Below are 22,832 nucleotides of genomic sequence, written 5' to 3'. Positions count from 1 at the left end.
ATTCCCAAGTCTTTGTAAAAAGCTGGTGGATCGCTAAAACTCACCACTTAAAACTTATCAAACTAACTTTAATTCTACAGCATGCTCAGTTTTCCCCTCATGACTGCTGCATCGGCCCCCATTGCCAAAGCTATCTCAATGACAAACTGGGACATCTCTCATTTGGGTATAATTGTGTGGTCAGGGTCACAATGATCCTGTTGAGTGTTAAGAAATAGGAAGCAAAACCCACTGGCTTTCATTTTGACAACTAGTATCCTATATATGGACGAGCCTTCTGCCTGAGCATATCAGCAGATCACATCTTAACACTTGCTGCCTTGTTCAGTGGAATACATTAATGGTGGCAACATACAAAGGTTTTCTGCTGCAACGGAAGCCAGCCACGCTGTCCCACGAAAAGACCAATGTCAGACATTTGAAAAGACAGAGAAACTTCTTAAAAACATGTACTAAAAACCAAACACAACGCTTCAGATTACAGGAAAACCCTCACCCATCAATCTGATACTTCACACATCAATATAAGATTATCATACCAGAATGAATGTACTACATTAGCACACTGGAAGTGGACACTTGAACTCTTCCAGACCAATAACATCACCGAAATTTAGCACCAGAAATAATTACCATGTTTTGAATATTCTAAGAGTCAAAATGTTTCAACTTGCATCATCATAAACGATAATGTAGTATCAAAAGATCATAAATTATAATGTAGTATCAAAAGGCTAGTCTAGGTACCTTGACAACATGAAGTACTTTATAGGGTTATTTACAGAACTGTTTGTGCTGAATTTTCATTGAATAGGAAATTTAGTCCCACAACCCCCACTGCCAATTTGAGTTAGAGAAAACAGCACTGTCATTACCAGAGGGCAGATGCTCTAAGTCATGATCATCCCCATGGTCCAGTTTCAGGGGAAAACAAAACAAAACATATTCAGTAGGAGTGAATCTGGAATTCTCTGGCATTGTCCTCAGCAATAGAAATGTAATTGGCTTTTTTGTTATTCAGATTAGTAAAAGAGGGTCACCCTTAAAAATCCACTGTAAATCCATGCTACGCAAGGCACTTATGATAATAAGGTAGTACAATGAAGTCTTCAGTTTATGCACTGCTCTCCACACTTAATTTACCTTCCAGTAAAACTTTAGTGCTTCATATCAACGCTGCTTTTGCAAGTGGATAACTAACACAAGGTCATTAATTTGTGGTACTTTGGTGAGGGAGTGAAAGGAGGGGAAAGAAGAGACAAAGCGAAGTCTTCACTGTCATGCCTTCTCAGTGACTTTGACCTCTACTACTCAGTCTTCTCCAGAAAATGGATGTGGTTTAAAGTGTTTGGAATAACAGTATCTCTACATGTAAATGACAAATGCTGATTTCTTCTGACAAAAAAGGGACACACTTTATCATTTTCTCAAGGAAGTGAAGTCTTCAGCTGTATTAGGTAAAGCAAGGATAGTATTTAGCATATTCCTGCTTGCAACACGACATACACATATAGCAGGATCTACTGCAACCCTGAATCCAAAGCAAACATTCAGGGAAAGGTGAATATTGGTGGTTTTTTTTTTTTTTCCCCCCAGTAATTACATACTTGGACACTATGTCTTTTCTATATGCACTGTCCTTGTATTTATGATTTTTTTATTTTAGGAGGAGAAAATACAGAAGTCTTCAGAACGATTCTCTGAAATTATTTGTTAGTGTTACAGGACTAAAGAAGTATTTTCAACTGATTAGAAAATCTCAGTGAAATCAACTTATTTTATTAATTCTTCTTTCAGTTTAAGTAAATAAGTAGGCTTCATGTGAAGTTCGCTCCAGGGTTTATTCAAGTCACATCTGACATTAATGTTTTAACCAAGCCCATTATGCAGTGATTTTCATGGCCTTCCTCGGGAAAAAAAAAGGCAACCTCAAAAGATTTGGGAAAGGCAGACTGTGTGTTTTCATAATCCTGGGAAAAGCTTGGGGTTGTCCCACAATGCAATTAAAAAATAGTTGACACTCCCTCTAGGAGTGATGCAGGATTCCCAGCCTCGTAGACCTCGCCTGAGCAGAAAAAGATATTCCAGATGGCACCCAGATTTTCTGCTAGTTCTCAGGCCCTAACTAAGCCCAAAACCGGAAAAAAATACAGCAGGCCTACTACATACAGATTTCAGCCCTGGGCTACGCGCTGCTGTAGCTGCTCCTCATACAGTCAAGGTGATCAAAGACCTGTTATCACAGAAAAAAAACAGCACATCTATCACTGAAAGTATTCCCCTACAGAAAAAATGAGTACTTTGAGAAAGTGGGGAGAACACAGAAAGCAAACGCATTGTAATTATAAAAATCTTACTGTGAAAAGTAATATTTTCACAAACTGCTTCAATAAGTGGAAAGACAGGTTTGCAGGAATTTAAAATCTTTCACCTGAAGTGCTAAGAGCCCAAACAAAAGAGTACTGTTCTGCGACGGCAGGAAAAAAGCCATAAAACAGAACCAGTCAAATTTCTTAATCCAAGCTGCCTGACAGGGTAAGGGTAAACCAGCAGGCAAAATGATTTAGTATACTACTTGAAAATATTTTGTTTTAATAAGCAAAAAGAATTTTCAATAAAGAATTTTAATAATGAATATATATTTTAAGATTTAAAGTTATATCGCTGTAAGCATCCTGCCTGAAACAAGACCCAGCTTTAGTGGAAAAGTTCCTTCAGAGGCATCATGTGTTTGTCCAGGGCTTATCATACTTGCAACACACTGAAAAGCCTTCTACAACACAATTTGTATTCCATTTCCTACTTGTCACGAACTTTGAGAAAACTGACTGTTCTGATCTTTGTTCTCTCTATTGGATCCAACTTCTTTACAGACCCCCCAAAACACTGCAAAAAGGTCTTTTGTTACACTGCTTTAAAGGCTAATTTCTCATAGCAGAAATAGGAACAGTAGTGTGTAAAATCTGTAAGACACAGTAGCTTCCCTCCCAGTCTACAAATGGTGAAAAGAAACAGGAAATAGAGATTAAAATAAGACGGGCAGAAAAAGACTTTTTTCTTTTAACAGAAAAATGAGCTTTTTTTGTAAGCAATGCTTTTTAAAAGATATATTTGTTTTATATGAAAATTTTCAGTTTCTTTTAGACATTGAAAAACCCCCACAACAGTATTTTAACCAGAACTCAAAATGTTTGTTTTTAAAATTTCATGCTTTTGTCCTTCTACCAAGTAATAGCCCATTCTTTTTCACAGCCTAGGCTCCCCTCTCCTACATTAGAGCCTCATATGCACTATTTCCCTTACCGGGGGATAAAACGCAATGCTTCACTGAAGGTGTAGTCTGATCAGCATCCTAATCTACAGAGAAAAAGTGAGCTACACTCCCATGGGGCACAGCTGCAGTATCTTGCAAACCTGAGTTTGTAAACATACTGCAGAATTTAGACAACAACGTAACACAACAACCACAAACAATGTCAAGTTAAAGACATTCGAAAGCTGAATTCCCCAAGGGAACTTCCTGCAGGTAAACCAAAATGCACCCCAATACAGAAGGGAACATGGAGCTGCCCTTCACATTCTCTCTTTAAATCATTTCTCTCTCGTAATGCCAGGGTGTCACTCTTGGCTTTGTCCTCTGTCTACCTCCATCTGCCTCCATGCACTCAGAACCGGCTCAAAATCCTGCCTGCTTTAGCATCTTTAGCACCTTGCCTTCCTTCCCTTTCTATTCATAAAACCAAAACACTCATCCAGGCCCTCATTATTGTTGCTGAGATGCAAGATAATCTCCTTCCTTTTGGCCATGACAGAAGCAATCTTGCCCCCTGAAATCCATTCAAAATGCAAATTCAAAACTCATCTTTCTGGATTACTGCCTCAAGCACATCCACCCTATTTCATCCTGCCAGTCCTCCTACTGGATCCCCCTTTTTCTACTACATTAAGCACAAATTGCTTGCCTTTATTTTAAAAGTTGTGCTTAGACCGTGACAACTGATCCAAATGCCCTCCACATCTACTTAAAAACCAGGTAATGAAGCCTAATAACTATGTACAAAATCTCTTATGTAAGGAGTAGAAAGCACTTGGTGCCATGCACTTTAGTAACCAGTTCAGTGGAGTTTATCTTCTCACAAGGAAAGCTGTGACACGCAGCTTGACGTACTCTACATTATCTTTTTGCAGAGTGAGCCCAGTGCAGGCTTTTAAAACAGCTGCCCTTCTGAACCATTTTACAACAGACTTTTGGGCTTCCACCAAAACCATTCTGGTATGCGGTAAGTGCTGTGTGATCTTTTTCGTAAGAAAAGAGCATTCAAAAGCCAAAAGCATTCACAGCTTACTTCACAAAAATTGCAGCTTGGTGTTTCAAGCCCTCTTCTGCCCCTCAGAGAAAGACTCCCCAGGAAAAACTTCCATCTCCTATGATGCACTGCCTCTGCTTATCAAGCTGGTATAATTCCAAAGAGGTAATTCAGGCTCCAGGTGAAACAGTGGCCTATTGCATTTCAACACGATAGCCATGAGGTTTCATTCCACAAGCAAGGGCCCCTGCCTGTAGGTATTTAAGCATTTTTCACACCATTCCCTAGACCCTCTGCACCTAATGCCCAGAAAAAGGGGAATAAGAGTGCAGATGGACAAGCTTTAATTCCAGTTTATCTCCAAACTAAGGAGCCAAGAACAATTTGATTTTCAGGGTCTGCACACCCACCACACCTGTAGTCCAACCCTCTGGCTGGTCAAGCCCCAAGCACAGATCAGCTCCCCAGACCTTAGACCTACCTGACCTGGCTTGCATGGAAAGGAAATCCAAAGTGTTCAGACAAATGAGGGTTGGGGCATGTTCTAACATTGTTTCCAGAGGTCGTTTTAGGAGGTGCCATAGTCTCTTTGGAAAAGTCTAACAAGTATATAAGCTAACCCTCACTTTTATTAAATGGGCTCAAGAAATTACCAAACAACTAATGGTCCTTTATTATGTACATAAAGGAAAGCTGAAAGATAAAAAAGAAAAAAGAAAAAAACCCCAGGCAAGCCTATGAACATGTGTACATTGCACTCCAGAGAAAAGCTTGCACCCAGGAACTGTTTTAGAAGACAGCACCACACATCTCACCAGTAGACTAAATTTCAGGTGAGCAAAGAACATGGAAGTTTCCCCAGGGTGAGGGATCCAAAAATCCAAATACACAGAGCAAAAGTTCAGGACTATGCATACTCCAGCCCCGTAACAAAAAACATTTATATGCTGAATTTCAGAAAAAATAATCTCTCTTTTGTTAAGGATAGTTGGGCATAGGAATAGTTTGCCAAGGATGGCTGGCAAATTAGTGAAGGTTTTTAAGAACAGGTTAGAAAAACATCTGTCAGGAATGACACAGGAGTGACTTCAGCTCAGGCACAGCAAACAACATGCAGGCCTATTTTCCACGATCCAGTGCTGCACTACAAATTTTTGTCAATGTGCACCAAAATCTAGGGGAGTCTTAAGACTCCCCAGTATCAAAACAAGATGACAAAAAGGTTGACCTCACTGGATCAAGATGATATTCAAATGTCTGCCCAGCCTAGGAGCACTCTGCAAAGCTTAGTGGGGATTCTGCAGAGGCTACCATCACCTCCTCCTGTAGAGGAGGTCTCCTCTACAGTACATGCCTTGTAGCTTTGTGCCCTATTAGGATCCAAGATGTTCACAAGGTCAGGCAGGCTACTTGCTTTGTCTGAAAAGTACAATGAACCTTTTTAGACTCTTCCTGTGCGTTTCCCGCCCCTTGCAACAGTGGTGTAGGAAACAAGTTGCTAGCCTGCTGCCTGCTACCCTTTCCCACTGAATTATGTCATGAGATCCAAGTGGTACTCCTATCTTGTTCTTCTGCCCAAAAGCCCTGCCTATGTTACTCTCCCCAGCCCAGTATAAACCAAAGATGACATTCTGTGACTTTCCAAATGCTTGATCAGAGTACATGTATATGGTAATTTTAAAAAGGAACCAAAGTTTTACTTTGAACCTCCAGACACTTTCTTCTTCCATCGAGACTACTGCAGATGACCTTGCACTCAAATTACTCTTTTCCAATTTACTTCATCCCTACTGCTATTTTTTTTTTTTTTTGGTGTGTGTCACACATTACCCAGAAGCTTTCAGGACTATTTTGTCCACCAGTGCTTCTGGCAAAGTGCCAACCTGCAGCATCCAGTTCTTGTTCACATTCCAGAAAAGCCAAAGCCCACCTGAACCTGAAACTGGCAAGAAGAGCAAAGGGAACAAGGATAACTACTACAAAAGTACCAGCAATACAATGAAGATGAGGGAAAATGTGGGCCCTTTGCACAAATGGGCCAGGGGACCTGATGACAAAGGACATGGATAAGGCTGAGGTACTTTTCTGCCTTCAGAAATCCCAAGTCCCTGAGACCAATAGGAAAGTCTAGAGAAAGGAAGACTTACTGTTGGCAGCAAAGGATCAGGTTAGTATCAGATTTTAACAAACTCCACATACTCAAGTCCTTGAGGCCCAATGGGATGTACCCAAAGTGCTGAGGGAGGTGGTTAATACCCCTTTGAGGCTCCCCTCAATAATCTATGAAATGTTATGGCAACTGGAAAAGGTTCTCAAGGACCAGAAGAAAGAAAACGTCACTCCAAGACAGAGAATCTGGGCAACTACAGGTCTGTCAATCCCCACTTCAATCCTGGTAAGGTGATGGAACAAGTAATCCTGGAAAACATTTCAGAGGATTCTCAGCAGGCTGGAGAAGGGGGTGGCAGGAGTCTCATGAAGTTCAAAGGGAAGTGCCAAGTCCTGCCCTGGGCACCTCTGTCCTGTGAGGAAAGACAAGAGAGCTGGGACTGTTCAGCCTGGAGAAAAGACAACTCAGGGGGGTCTCATCAGCAGCATCACAGCGGGGAAGGCAACACGTGAAGAGTAAGGAGGGCAGGCAGGAAGGCTGACACAAATTTCAAGACAATTCTAAGTAACAATTGTGGATCTCCTACTAGAAGTGCAAGAAAAGCAGAAAGCTGTAGGGTTTAGGATAAGGAGGTTTCCCTATCAAAAATTAAAGCTGTCAGTTTATGATTAGTGAAACTAATGTATAATTGCAGTGACTGCAAATAGAAGTGTAATATATAGTACTAGTTTAGGTTTTCTAATCACACTGAATACATGATTTATGAAGACAGCAATTACATTGATATAACTTAACTGTGTTTCATACCATCTTATATTGTCCTTGTTCTAAAGAATCCAATTCCTTTATCTCAACATTTCTACAAAACTAACTTCATGGAATGACATCCATTGGTATGAAACGGATTGGAATGATGAAGAAAGGATGCTGTTTTATACCAGCTTGAAGAATTTCAGTTTAACATAAGGTTACAAATTTAATGCAATGTAAAAACAGAAAGGAAATGAGTCAGTCTACAAAGAACACCACTAAACTAGTATCTTTCTTCTAACTTGTCTCCCACATGACCGCAGAGTATTCCCTATATAGGAATCTGGGGGTGAAGTACAGGGCATTCATCTCAGGCAGTGGAAAAGAACAGTGTTTCCTATACACATGGTAGAGATATATAATTCATTGACAATACATAAGACAAGAGAATGTTTTCACAGATAAACATCTCCTGCTGATTAGAATAAATGCTTTGATAAATCCAGGTGTTTATTCTAGCAGCAGGGAGTGACAATCATAACATTCCCTCCTCGCTCTCAAGCATAACAAATTTTTAAAAACCCCCACCATGCTCCATTACAGAAGACCGTTGTGAGCATTTTCTTTCTACATACAAGCAAAGACTACACTTACTAAAATAGATTAATGCATTTATGGGGATACTCTCGCAGGGACCAACAATGCACATGGTGGAAATCAAGGATCATCCTTTACATTCTTTGGTGACAATCAAAGTCAAATAATACATCTAATTGTGGAAAATGTCATAGAAAAGACAACAACAGAGGAACCTCTTAGAAAAGCTATTGTAGTCCTTGATGCTTGCACTTACTTTCCTTGAAAGATATTTGAAAACAAGAACAACTAATCACCCGGTCAGCACTGACGCAAAAATGTGTTATAGGTACCAATACTATCCTAATAAATTCATGTTTGCTGAAAAACGCAAGCAGAGAAAACAAACATGGTATAAGAAGTTTTGTTACTTTCTTAGACCTTGATTCTTCAGCACTTTCAAAAGTCAAATAGCACAGCATGCAAAAATAATTTGTAAATAGTGGTTATTACGGGTGTAAAAGGTGACAGCACTCCCACTCACAAACTCTGCAGTCTTTGACTTGGAAAAAACAAAATATAAATAAAATAATGCTGCCCCTTACTTCACATCTCAGGAATCTGGCTGAAAGAGGCATCTGTTTAGGAACTAAGATCCCTCCCACCCTTTTTGATCCCCTACCATTGTTGAAAAAAAGTGTTACAAACAGTAGTTCTCCAGAACCTGCATGTGTAAAGCAAACGCCAAAATGAGAGTTGTCAAGATCAAAATATAATGGAAAGAAAATATCCTGTCACAGATCTCACTGAATGCCCTCATTTGCATGCATCAATGAAAGTCCCTGGAGTGGATAAAAGGCCTTCACTGAAATCAGAGATAAAAGAATAAAGTACATGATTGGAGACATTTCTGGTTTAATTAATTTATTGGGGGGGTGGGGGGGTTGGTCTGTGGTTTTGTTTGTTGATGGCAGGGAAGGTGGTGGTGTTGGGTTTTTTGGGTTTTTTTAAAGTATCCAGAACATAAACTGAGATTATTGGTTTTCGACCCTAGATATCTAGGCAGGTTCCTTTTCCAAGCTGTAAGACAAGGAAACAAGCCAAGAAAAATGGAAATTCCTGAAGATTCTGAACTTGTTGGGTGGTAGTTAAATATTTAAATGTTGCTCTCCTTCCTAGCCATGATTTCTTTTTTCCATCATTTCAGTGGATTTAATTTTTTTTTCCTACAGAGTGATTTATGAAAAACAACAGCTAGCCAGCAGCAGAAGCAGCAACAGCATGAGCTCCAGGTGTTAGGAAAAATCAGTACATAATTAATTTTCTCTTTGATATACTATCACATCCCCAAAAATATTATGCTTGAAGATTCAAAGACCTATCACATCCCAGCGTAGTTTTATTCCATGTGTAACATTTTCCTTTGTCTTGGGTGAGAAGGTATTTCCCAGAAAATACAGATAGAAGGATTCAAGAATGGATTGTTCTGTGGCAACTAAAAATATATCAAGCAGAGCTTTGAGATTGACACAGTCTGTTGATGTTGTTTTAAGGCAGAATCTAGTAAAACAGATGGCAGCGCATTTCAAACTCCTTTGTCAACTCAGTTCACCAATGAGCTGAACATTGATTTTTCCACTGTTTTTGACTACCTCCAAGTTACAAAAATTCAAATGTAATTTCACCTTTAAAAGACATTTTAGACCCCTTGGTACTATTGACCGTTTGAATGTGTTTGTGTAACAGAGCACATAATTCTGCAAGCTGACTCACAGTGACTATAGCAGCATCTGAAGTTGGGATGTTTTCTCCTAGCAAAACCTCACGTTGCAACCTGAAACCCATAACTGGAATAGGTTTATTTTCTACATGGTGATACACACTTCTCCTAAACAGGTATTCTGGTATTACATATCCACAATTTACTGTCTGCAAAATGACACCTCTTCCAGAAATATGGAAGCACTTTAAACAAGATTATCAACTGCCAAAAGTTGACTGGGGCAGGGAATTTTCATCTCACTCTGAATAGGAATCCAGAAAAGAAATTAACAAAGTACAATTCAAACAAACAAGATGGGGTACCTGAGGATAACTTGGCACTGCAGTAAATGACGAGCTGGAAACAGCCATGCCAAGAGATCCCTGGAGCCTCAGAATGGATACTTAAAGCAGGTCTCAAAAGCAGAAAGAGACACATAGAAAGCTTTTGTAAAGTTGCAACATATTTAAATGCCGGGGAATAGCAACAGGTATCTCTTCAAAAATTGAATTCAAATTCAAAATTCTAAATATTTTCTTTCCTGTCTGCTTTCTTCTAACCAAGGAATCCCCAAAATGTAGTACACAAGCTACTTCAAATGTATATGCAGAGCAAGAACCTTGTATCTCTCTCTCGCTCTCCAAAAGAGAACCAGGAGCTGCCATCTCGATATGCAGGTGTGGGGGCTGCATGTGACCAACCCCAGACCTGCATAGGAATAAGGTCTACAACCCCATCCTTGCAAAATGAAGAACAAATGCACCTGCTTATGCCACCCATAATCCACACCCCAAGTGTGCCTGGAAACTTCTGTTCTAACCTCAAAAAAAACATATCTACAGTTCTGAGTGTGCTCTCTGCCCCAATATTGCCACAAAGTTTTGGTAGATTTTTTCCCTTGTCTCTCCAGTAAAAATTTTTGAAATGTCATCAATATGTGACATTATAGTGAACAACAGCTTTCCTCTCCTGCTCTTTTTGAAGAGTAAAGTTAAAAGAGTATCTCTAGTTTAAACAAAATGCATGAGGCAACAAAGACTGACAGAGCTGAAGTCCAGTTTCCAAAATTTGTTGCTGAATGCATTTACATAAGCACTGAAGAGCTATCTAATTATGTCCTTATCACTGGAATAAGTGTTTCAAAGAACAGGCAGAACATTCTGCTTTATGGATAAAAAGAGAGAGAGAAGAAAAACACCTTCTTCCTTTAATCTAACTTAACTTTGGAAAGCCTACAGATATTTCATTTGCAGCTTTCTCTTGAAGAGTGATCAAGTTGGAGAGATGCTGCTGGCAGCAGCTCTGAAAGAATGAAGAACATCAACAAACAGCATATCTTCTTTTTTTAATCCCAACATTTTCAAATTGAAGGAAGATTCTATTATCCCCCCTCTGAATCTAAACAAGGATGCTTTGAAGCAAGAAGACAGACCATTTAGTATCTTAAGCATTCTGTGTAAAAGAGATTGCTTTCTGTGTTCCTGAAGGGGAAAAAAAATGTCTCTAAAGGACAGGAACTGGCAGAATAAGGTAACAGTATCCAATGACATTAAAAATTAAGATTCAATGTATGCCACACATGTTCACACTGCACCTTCAAGACATCAACGTACAATACTTCACAGCAACTAGAGAGTTTATGTCTTGGTCTTTCCTATGCCTAACCTGCCCTCGTAGAAGATCAGACCATCTCCTGACTCCCACTGAGGAAACACTGCCAATGCCACCATGCAAAGGAGTGGCAAAGGAACAGAAAGCCCCTTGCTGAGGGGCAAATTGAAGAGCTTTCATTAAAAACTTTACATCATATCCCAAACCACTGACAATATTCCTTCCTCTTTAAAAGAAAGATATTAAGACTTCTTTTGTCACCAGCTGAGGAATATTTCAAAGCTAAACGAAAACCAGAAAGCAGAGCAAGCATTACCCTCCTCCACTCCCAGTAACAGATACAATGGTTTAAGGACAACATTATACTACAGTGTTTCTCTCCCCCCTCCTCCTCCCCCTTTTTTACCATACAAGAAGTTTGGAGACTGGGGAGAAAAAAGGGGTAGCTTTGGCCTGAAAATAAATAAAAAACTCTGCCATAAAAAAATTCACATAAAACCTACCTAAATTGATGTACAGAGTACATATGGCCTAGTGTAGAGGCAGCCACATGCCAAAAATCTGACTAGGCAATTTTTCATTGAATAAAGTCTTTTAAAATGTAATAATAATAATAATAGGAAAGGGGGGAAAGGGAGGGGGGAAATAAAACTATGCTTAAACACTGCAGTCCTAAGCATGACTTCATTCAAAGACAAACTGGGCTGCAATGTGTATTTTTAGCTCATAAGTGGGTGCTCATATGCCATATGTAGCTTTTTACCACAAAGTGTTGTATCCTAAATATAGGTTCATGCTCCTGTTCACAGTATAATTGTGGAAATCCATGCTCCAGCCTGAAGCCACAAGGGAAGCAGCAGTTCTTAGCAGCAATGACTCTGAGGTTAGAAATCCTCCCCCAAAACCCCGTCCAACTTTCTTGAAGACTTCTATTAAGTTAAAACTTAAAGGGTTTTAAGGATCCTTTATTCAGTGCCCAGATACACTTTAATCACAGCTCATTTGCTTCCCTGCCAACACTTCCTAAGTTCTCTCTCCCGGGCCTTTTCTCCTAAGATATCTCTGTGATGGCTGTCTCCGGTGTGTTTTTGAGGGGAGGGGGGCAAAGGAGACATGGCACTTTAAACAGTTCACAGAACTGTAGCAGCACAATACTACAAAGGACCTCTCAGAGAGAAAAAAAAAAAAAAAAAAAGAAAAAAAAAGAGGACACATAACTAGCTTTTAACACAAGGATGGAGCAAGAATGGATTGCTAGGACTGGAATGAGGTCGAGGAGTCTGGCAAACAACCCTTCAGAAGGGGAAGGGCTCGATTTGGAGCAGAGATGCAGCCATTGGCAACATCCTGCTTTTTTTTTTTTTTTTAGTAGGCTTAAAATCACAGGGTAGAGAGAGGAAGCAAATAAAAGAGCTGGCTTGAAGGTTAGACCACCAACATCAATGAAAGAAAAGATGTCTACTTGTCTACAGTTTCCTTTCAGTTGACTACATTTTTACATAAAAAGTATAAACAGCCCTTACTTAACTGCTTGCTTGCAAAGCAGTATTCACTTCTGCAGCTCCCCAGAGCTGCTGCAGCACTGTAGGAAAGCCTTGAGAAAGGCTATGGAGGGGCAGGAGGGCAGAGGAGGAGGAAATGGCACAGAGCAGCATGGAAGCTCCAGATGTGAAATGTTCTTGACTGTCACCCCTCCCACTCAGGCTGTCTGGAAGAGCCCAGCTCTGCCCAGCTTTGCAGCAGCATGACCTTCAGGCCCTCTGTAGTTCCTCAAACTGCACCTGCATCGGATTAAGTATCCTGATAGTGAGTGATAGCCTTGCCTGCTCAGTCTGAAACAGCTTGCACCAGATCAAACAGCAGGAGGAGGAGGAGAAGGAAGAAAAAGAGCAGAAGGAACAGCAGAGCAGTGCCTTCCTGCTTGGACAGAATAAGCAATAATATTGATTTAGGTTGCTAGATTTGTCCAAGGCACCACCTGCAAAAATCTGTGCGTGAAATTCTTATGTATGTTCGTATCAGTGTTGGTTGCGGCTCACCCATAATTACAGCCTGTCAGAGACACAGATCTAGCCTGAAACAGAGAAATACTCCCTAAGAGCCCATGGCATTTTGTACTGACTTTTTCACCTTCTTTTGAATCAGAATATTATATGGTCAACTGGCCATTTGTAATTCAGGAGTATATGGGCAGAGGAGATCTAGCACTGTTTTTAAAGCATTAGTCAAGCTGCTTGCTTCAAATTTTGCTAGTCCTAAAAGAACCTCGTAACATTACAGCATTCAAAATATTCCTGAGCAGTCACGTGAGTAGAGATAGCAATGATTTATGTTTAGTCCTTCGGAAACACGGCTCCTACAACCATGCAAGGGGCTACCGCATCAGTTTAAGAGTCACTTCTGGTCAATTGAGAGGATGGATTACAGAAAGGGAGTTTTTAATAAAAAGAAATGGAAGAAAAATATTGCAATAACCATTTTCCAATATGTTTCTACTTAAACAAGCAAATTCATTCTACTTAAAGGCTTTGTTTGGAAATTGAGTTTCCCAACTTTCAGAAAAAAAAATGTTATTACTAGATTAGAGTGAGAGCCTTAAAATGTGAGAAAGTCCAACTAATCCCAAACTTGGAGAGGTTTTTTTTTTATGTGCCCTTCTACTGTCCTTTATTAAGAGTAAACTATCACTTCTTAGAATTTCTATTTCCACCTAAATGTATTAGATATTGACTGATTTGACATGCATGTCATGGAATATTGGTATGTTAACAAAATAACCTTGAAATACATTGATAATCTTACAATACACCACCACTGGGTAGAAAAACACCATAGTATTCATACACTGACCTAGATTTAAGAGGAACAGGTGGATGGAAACCTGATCATTTCCATAAATCTATCTCTTACTTTCCCCACCCAATTCCACCCATCCACATCATCCATCCCCCCAGAAACACACTCCTATTCGCTAAATTTGCAATCACAGCATGTGAGGCTTAAAAACTAGCTTCAATCTCCCACCTATTTCATTAGCATTTAATTTAGAGAAGAGTCAACTGCTCACATACAAGTGTTAAAAGAAAAAAAGCAAATAGGAGGGCACAGGTGCATGTTTCTGCATGGTGAGGCATAATAGTGCCAGACTCAAGAAAAGGCCTAATGTCCTCCATCATGTAAAAAGTGTAATAATTCCCTAAAAATACGCTGCTATGAAATGGAATTTATACAAACAAATAAGGAAAGCTGATCTGTTCATTTACTGGGTAGAGTGACATCAGTACGACATCAGCAGCAGCCAATCACAGTGCTCCATATGTATCTAGCTTTCTTGCTCTATTTCATATTTATGGATAAACACAAGGAGGGTGTTAACCTTAAGCTGTGTTTTTCTTCTCCATCATATTCTAAATAAAACAGCTGCTTCCATTCAGCATCAGACCTGACCAAATAAAATAAAATAAAGCACCCTCTCATCTCAGCATGTTCTCTGACAAATCCAGAAACAATATATGGAAAGAGGGGGAAGAGCAGCTGGAGCTACGCGTCACTGCTTCCTGAAAACCTGTAGGCAGCCCTGAGCTTCAGCTCAGCTCTTCCTTGGCTAGAAGATGCAGAAACAAGAGAAAAAAGCACATAGGTCAAACAGTGGGTCAAGGCTTTTGTTGTCACTGAAAACATGAATGCCATTGTTATTTCCATCTAAGGCATTTTAAGCCATCTGAACAAGTGAAGCACTGTTCCTCTTCCTCCAACATCACTATCATTAACATCTTTTGGGGGGAAGAATTTTTTTTTTTTTAAAGGCAAGAGATGAAGTCTATTGCTCACTGGCATGACACACAATCCCAGGCAGGTGTGGCATGAACAGTTCAAGGCAGACCATTCTCTGGCTCCTCACACCAGCACCCAGCTTTCACAGCTGGCCTGGGGAGCAGAGCAAAGGGTAATTGACCCACACATCTCTAATCATCAGAGCCTACATGCGCCTAAGCTGGGTGTCACTGAAGGTTGGGCCTTTGGCAGCTTACTGCTCTGGCAAAGCCAACAGCACAGCAGGGGTGATGTGGAGGTTTTTCATCACCAATCAGCAGTAGTATTCTTCTGAAAGAAAAATTTGCAAACCTCTTTACAGCATCAAGGAAAACCAAAACCAGCTTGCAACTGTTCTTTCCCATAAACACACTTTAGCCCATGAACTAACCACCCTAAGGCATGTGTGTGTTTATGAAGGCATGTGCATAGACACACACAAACTCTCTAGATATACACAAGCCTCATAACAGACTCCTTTTTCAACTTTCCAACCTTCACCACAAGAGCAGGATTTCTGATGCAGCAGCCTTAGCTGTAAGCAAACATGAGGCTGAGTTCAGCACCTTGGCTTTGAGATGAACTGGCACCTCCCAGACTGATGTCCCATTCTCACCAAACTTAGCAAATTTTCAAAAGAAAAAAAGAAATGGCCAAAGCTAACTTCAAATATATCTCCTCCAGGTACTCTGAAACCATTCCTCTGCTCACGCAAAATCCATGTTTAAGCATTCTGATTATGTTACACACCACCTTATAATTAACATGGCTCAAAGGAGCACAGGGTGCAATATAAATATACAGCTAATGAGCTGACTTAAAAGGCAGAATGTATAATGCAAAGGCACAGTTTTTATTGGCCAGTACCATATCCTGGTGCCATTTAATCAAGCCCAGCTCATTTTATTTGTACTATATTGCTCAGAGCTAAAGCCTGGTAAGCTGTCTCTGCTGTTTAACTTTTTGTTTAGCTATGTCTATTCCCCAGCTATGATAATACATATATTCATTACATGTAAATAGCACCACATTATAACCAAATACAACTGAACAGCATCATGTTATAATTAAAATATAAATATATTAGTGCCAAAGATGTATTTTCCTCCTTTCTGCCAAGACATTCTCTGCTAGTCCAAGAGCTTGCATTACAGCCCGTTAAGGTAGCTTTATTGCTGCAGGAAAGGAAATTCCAGACTCTTGACAGGCTTTAGCTATACATCCTTTGTGGGAACTAATCATGGATAAAGGTACAGAAACTGTACATAACTCTGTCTGCAACTCAGATGGCCACTCAGCACCATACACAGAGTATTACAGAATAAATAGGAATATTTTTGCAGAAGCAGCTAGAGGGGAAAAAAAAAATTGCACATCAGGTGACAGGCCTACAGTTACCTAAAATCTCCCTCATGAGGTTTAGACTGTATCTGACACAGCATGGAAATTTGCTGGAAGAAGGGAATTTGTTTGTAAAGGCACACTGGAATACAGTATAAGACTGCTTTCCATCATGGGCTCTACTACCAAAGAATACAACTATTTTCCCAGAAGTCACCAGCTCATCTCAGGGGGATGCATTAGCAACAAGGTCCACTAAGTACAGAGAGGAATTAAGACCAAACAGTTGATAAGATTTGAGTTCAATTAGAGAACATCATCTAGAGATAACTCTGTTCACCACATTCACTGCACTACTTTATTCTTGTTCGCAGCGTCTGAAAATACAAAACCAGACTATGAAAATACTAAAACTGTTTTGCTTGTTATTAACCACTACCGGTCAATAATTATCCAGCTTTTGTATTTTTTCACAAGAGAAAAAAATATTGTCAGTAATTAGAACTGTGTTCGGTATGCACTTACAACTAAAACCACTTTGAAAGCCAAGGCCAAAGTCTTTTACCACAGCATTTTATAATTCTTCATATTTTATACTACCTTATAAATGTTGGTAAATAAAATCTCACAGTATCCCTCATATATCATCATGTCCCAGTCCAGAATTTTCTAATGGTTAATGATCTGCTAGCACCACTATCTGAAGGGTGAATAAATAGCAAGTACACTGTAGTTATAACTTAGGTAACAACTGAGAACATGGAAAAAGAAAGAAACATACCTCTCATTCCCTTACTGCTCATAACTTCCACCAGAAAGCCACAGTCTCGCACTCATAGCTCCAACTTATGTCTCTTCCAGAACTCTCAAGGTATTCACAAATCTCAAATACATCCAGTAAGTTATGATTAGAACACTTGGGCTACCATTATCTAAGGGTGAAATAATAACTAGCTGAAACACAGGACTTTTCACTAATATAGTAATTACAGCCATTCAATAAGATAACCCCCAATAAAGAAGAGGGCATGGCTCTCCTGATGGGAAAGTGGGGCACTTTGGGTTTTTTTGTTTGTTGTTTCGGGGTTTGGGTTTGGTGTTTTGTTTTGGTTTTTTTTTTTTTTTGAGAGTGAGCTCTACAGTTCTCAGAACCTGCAAAATATGGAAAGAGTGATGTAGCTTATACATTCAAACTTCTCTGTAAAACTCTCCAGTTTCCACATTTCATATTATTTACTTCAACAGAAAAAACAGTAGTTCATATTTGGTGGAGCAGATTTTTACAAAAAGGCTCTTCAGTCTTTGGATGACCAGAAAACTTTTGTAATATGCTAAATATAGACACTATAGACCAGTGACCTGGGCAGAATAATTAGAAGACTGAAACCTCAGGAAGGGTCCAAATTTAAGTAAGGAAATATGTAACAGCTGTAATTCAACTGCACAATAACAAACTTTTTCAATGACAAAGACCCTTTTTGTGCATTTTGCCATTTCCTGAACAAGCCTTCAGAAGAGACGGGAAGCCCGGCCATAAGGTTGGGCAGTTCCTCTGACACTGGAAAGAATGAAGAATCGCAGTCATTATTATTTTAAGTTATACTACCACAGCAGAATCTCAGTTCTTTTATTTATAATTATTTGAATCAGCTTCTATAAACTTTTATTGAAAGTGCCTCTGATTTAAATCACGTGGTGAAGTAAGATACTGCCAGCAAGTCTGCTTTCTCCCCACTCACATACACACACACCCCAAAGACAAGAAGGGAGTGCTCATAGGTTCAAATGCTTGCTGTGCTGGAGGAGAAAGAAGGGCAAGACTGCACGAGAGAAGTTCTGGGTTGTATCATGAACACCCACTGTAATACAGAAAGCAATAAGAAAGGTAGCAAGTATTCCCATTCTTAGAAAAATATGTCTGAGGTCATTTAAAAGCACTAATAAATCTTCTCATCCTTTTACTCAATCATTTTCTAATATTAGCCAGGCCAATTTGAGGGCATGTGTTACAGTATCAGCATTCAGACAGAAAAAAAAAAAGGCAATTTATCCAGCTGTTTATTCATAGCTGGTCCCTTAAGGACAGCTACTGCACCAGCACTGACAAGCCCCACCAGAGGCAGGCCAGCGGCCAGAACCTCTCCATCCATCCACGCCAGAGGTTCGGTAGCACCCGCAAGCTCCTGCACCACTGTGCCAGAGGCCAGTCACACACACACACACACACACACACCACCTCATGTGGCTTCACGCCAGGCTGACTGCACAGCAGCCCGCAAAGGCACCCAAAAGTCAGCCAGTGTTACTTGGGCAGATGCTCTGGAGGAGGAAGGAAGCCTCTGATGGTTGCCTCGGGACTCAGGCCAGGAGAGGCAGATACACCCAACCTCCCTGTCATTCCCCAGCCGCCTGGTGACTCACCAGCCAGCTCCCTTGCCCTGCCTTCAGCCCGGCAGCAATGGAATAAGTGACTCGGTGGCTGGCCTTGCTGGTTTGCTGTAACTGACATTCACACAGCTGGCCTCTGTGTGAATAAGCACTAGCTTTTCATCCTGTAAGCCCCTTTCTACCAAAAAAAAAAAGGTTCAAATAGAAGTGACAAACCATTGACAGATACACCTCTAATACAGTTCATTCTCATAAGCAAAACTCACCTTTAACAGACACAAAATACAAATTTGCTGTTACATGTTAGTTACTAGAATTCAACTCTATAAAAGGAAACATTGGCAATTCTGCTGGCCAGTTTATATCCCTATTCAGATTCAAATCAAAGTTTTGTTATTGTAATTAACAGTTAGGTATGTTGGGTGTCAAAGATTTGACCCTCTGACTTCCAAAATTGAGCATTATTTAGTACATCTTTAAAGGCAAATTACTGTGACAGATAAAAACATCTGCTTTGGTCACTAAATACTGGGGGGGGGGGGGGGGGGCAATCTCTTTCCTTCCCAAGATCTTTCCTGCTTCCATTTTTTACTTCACATGTGGCATCATAGTTGGTGAGATATGCAAGATGAGCCACACAGATCCAGGTTTACTCAAGAATAGCTTAGCCAGGTAACTCCCAAACACTGCAGCAGTCCCAATCCTGATACTTTTAGGAGGAAAGTGTTATCTTCCCATTAAGGCTTCCCTTCAAGGATGACAGGAAAAGGTGACCATTAACACCAAATGCTCTGGCAACAGTCTGTTTGGATAGATACCTGCCCACGGGTAATTAGAAGAAATTTACCCCATATCAAGTGGTTGCTGGGTGACCTAAATTACCTCATTAAGAACAGGATCCTGCTTGTCTCAACTTCATCTGCCCAGAAGTGAGGCATCTCCCCAGCGATGACAGATGAGCAAGACAGTCTGTCTGCCACAGGTCACCAGCTGAAAACGCTTCTTCAGGGACAGCAGACAGATCCCCCCCCCGTCTGCATCTTGCCCAGGGACACCCCATCCTTCCTTGTCCAACTGGAGATTGAAACATTGTTTTGCCAGTTATCAGGCCTAGCATAAAGGACACAGCCAGCATAAAGATGAACCAATAACCAAATTGTATTTGATACACAAGGGTCAGTACATGGGTGAGCACTGGGGGTACAAACAAGTCAATCAGATTATACATAATCGACATCAATCCCACTGACCCCAACAACACCACCGCACAACCAACAATGGGGGGAATAAACCATGAAATGCAGTCTCCCATAGAAGGGATGGGAGACAACCAAGTCAACAAGGCAAACACATAAAACCAAGGAAGCCACATACTGAATCTCTACACAGCCCGCGTTTACAAAAGCCAGACCTGACTGGAGCCCAGTCCCAGGGAGGCGGGAGGTCCTTCCCCAACAGGGAACTCTGCAAAGTGCATCCACCTCACAGACAGACACTGCCCCTGCCTGCAAGTGGTCCCAGCTTTTATCCCTAAGTGGGACACCTGACCTTTGGTTACTTAATGCAGACACCTGGGGCTCATTTACCCAATGGCTCTCCCTGCAAGGCCGGCACCACCCTGGAGGGAAGCCTAAAGGCAAACTCACCACCCCTTTGTGAAGGGCTGTGGGAATCACCCATGTGCTTAATTTGGGGCTTGGGGTTGAAACCCCAGCATTTCAAACATTCAGCATCCTGTACCCTGGGCTATTCAGTATCCTGATTTCTATACAGTGTTCTTTTATTTTTCTTAAGGCATATGATCTACATTTAGTTGGCTTAATGTATAAAAATTTTAAGGCATTTGTTTTGCAGTAGTAGAGCTGTGCAATAAATGACCTACTAAAATCCATTCTAAGAGATATCATGAAAGTATTGTCAAGGAAGTGTTTTGTTTTCTTAATTTTCTTTATTAGTCCATTCAATCTCCTGTTCCAAAATACCTAAAGTCCACAATGAATAACATAAAATAAGTAAATTAATTCATTTTTTTGATTGCAATAATGCTCTTTCTAATCATTAGACTAATGGTTTTCATTGCATTCCTTTGGCTTAAAAAGTTATTTTAAAGAGGGGAAAAAGTTTGCTCCAGGCTTAGTCCTTGTATGCCAAGTTTCAGTCGGCAGTGAATTTTAATTGCAGAGTTATAAACCCTTGAAAGCAAAAATTTATAATGGAAATGCTGACACAGTAACAGCTATCGCTAGCAGCACAGGTGACACTCCTCTAATACATTGATTCTCCCCTTTTAACCTATTCCTAGGAGCTTCAGATTTTGCACACTTAGAAGCCTGACAGAAAGGATTTCTGTGGTTGTATTCACACAGGTTGGAAGTAAAAGCTTTACATATGTACAGCCATTCCCATTTTGTCAAGAACCTGAAGTACCTGATTAGTAGGATGCCCCAAGTTTGGGATTTTTATTGTTTAGTTTGGGGTTTTTTTAGCAGGTTGACTGTTTTGGAAAAGTACAGGGAAGAAAAGGAGGACCTAACCAAGGCACATGTACGGGAAATGAGATAAGAATGAATATACATCTTGGAGAATGCAAGAAATAGCAGGAGAGGAGAAATAGGGAAAAGCAAAATGGATTTTAAGAGAGAAAGGAATTGTAGCTCTAAGCAGGAGGTGGAAAAGAAGACCCATATTAATGAAAGAACAGGAAAAGTGCACGAGAACAAGAGCACAGGAGAAAGCAGGGCAAACAGACAAAACGAACGAACTGTAAAAGAGAAGGAAGAAAGTATTTTTAACACAAACCTAACACAAACTCATTGCTTAGACAGAAAGGAGAGGACAGGCAGCATAATGAGCAAAGAATCAGACTCAAAAGCCTACTAGTAATGTTTGTTTTGCTGGATTGTTTTTTTTACTGTATCCTTCTTCATATATTCAGTTGTGCTCTGTTTCTCTGGCAAAAGTCCAAAAAGTCTGTCAATGTCAGGAAGGAGATGACCAAAACATTTTGCACTTTCAGAAGTCAAACAGCTGCTTGTTTTGGGGTTAAATCCTGAAATTAATAAAGGACTTTTTTAATCTGTCTGTCTCAATTGCAAGAAAACATTGCTTGTATTTCAGACTGTGTTAATAAATGCAACCACCATCCAAAAAGACTATTTAAATGATGCTGAGGTGCTTTCAAAGCAAGATGGAGAGATTCACAAATAATCAAAATACTCTGCATGAGTCATTTTCTGAACATATGCTCACAAAAAATACAGCATACGAAACTGAAGCTCCAGATGCTTACAGGTAAGCATAGTATTTTAAGCAGTGTAGTAAGAGGAGGTTTGGTGGGGGGTTTTTTGTTTTGTTTTTTTTTGTTTGTTTTTTGTTTTTTGTTTTTTTTTAAATAAACAACATACAAACCAAAGAACACCACATACATTGAAATTAAGAAAAAGAAAAGTATAAGTGATCTGAAAGAATTCAGATCAATCTGGGGACATGGCTGTGAAAGCCAGCACAAAGCAAGCTACATCTGCAGAATTATGAGTCTTTGAAAGCATCAAGAAGTCAAAACCAGATCCTGAGGTTCTCCTGGATGCTCGCATTCCCAGCTATTTTTATACATTACCCAGAACTATGGAAGTTCCATATTTAAAGCAGAAGCTTTTTCTTTTTCCATAAGTTAAGTTAATGAGGCATTATTTTAAGAAAAAGAAAAAAGTCCTGTCCCTTCCCTCCTCCCCAGCCAATGCATTCTCTTCAAGGATATGTTATTCCGAAGTTAATAGCCCTGACAGTCCGCCAGGCCAAACAGTCATAAGCAGCAGTAATTCCTGAGCAGCTCTGAAGCTCAGTCTTAAATACCACTGGAGTCCAGCGTGCTAAACCCTCCCTCCCAATCGGGCTTATCTCATGCTCTCTCCACCATTACCCTTCTGCTTCGAAGCAAAGTGTTGCAGGGTAGGGTCAGGCAGTAAGTATGTAAAGCCCGAATTAAGTTTTCAGGGAATACTGCTGAATGGCTATGCTATTTCCTCTTTAAAAGAGAGGGGAAAAAACCACAAACAAACAAACGAAAAACCAACAACAACAACATTGGTGAATTTTGACTACACTAGGCATAAATATTAGATGACAGGAAAATTATCTTTAATCTCTGGAAAAATAAATGGCACACAGGTTTCTG

The sequence above is a fragment of the Athene noctua genome, chromosome 2 (genome assembly GCF_965140245.1).
Source record: "Athene noctua chromosome 2, bAthNoc1.hap1.1, whole genome shotgun sequence".
Taxonomy (NCBI): Eukaryota; Metazoa; Chordata; class Aves; order Strigiformes; family Strigidae; genus Athene; species Athene noctua.
The sequence above is the reverse complement of the archived record's forward strand: the minus strand, read 5'-3'. Positions refer to the sequence as shown.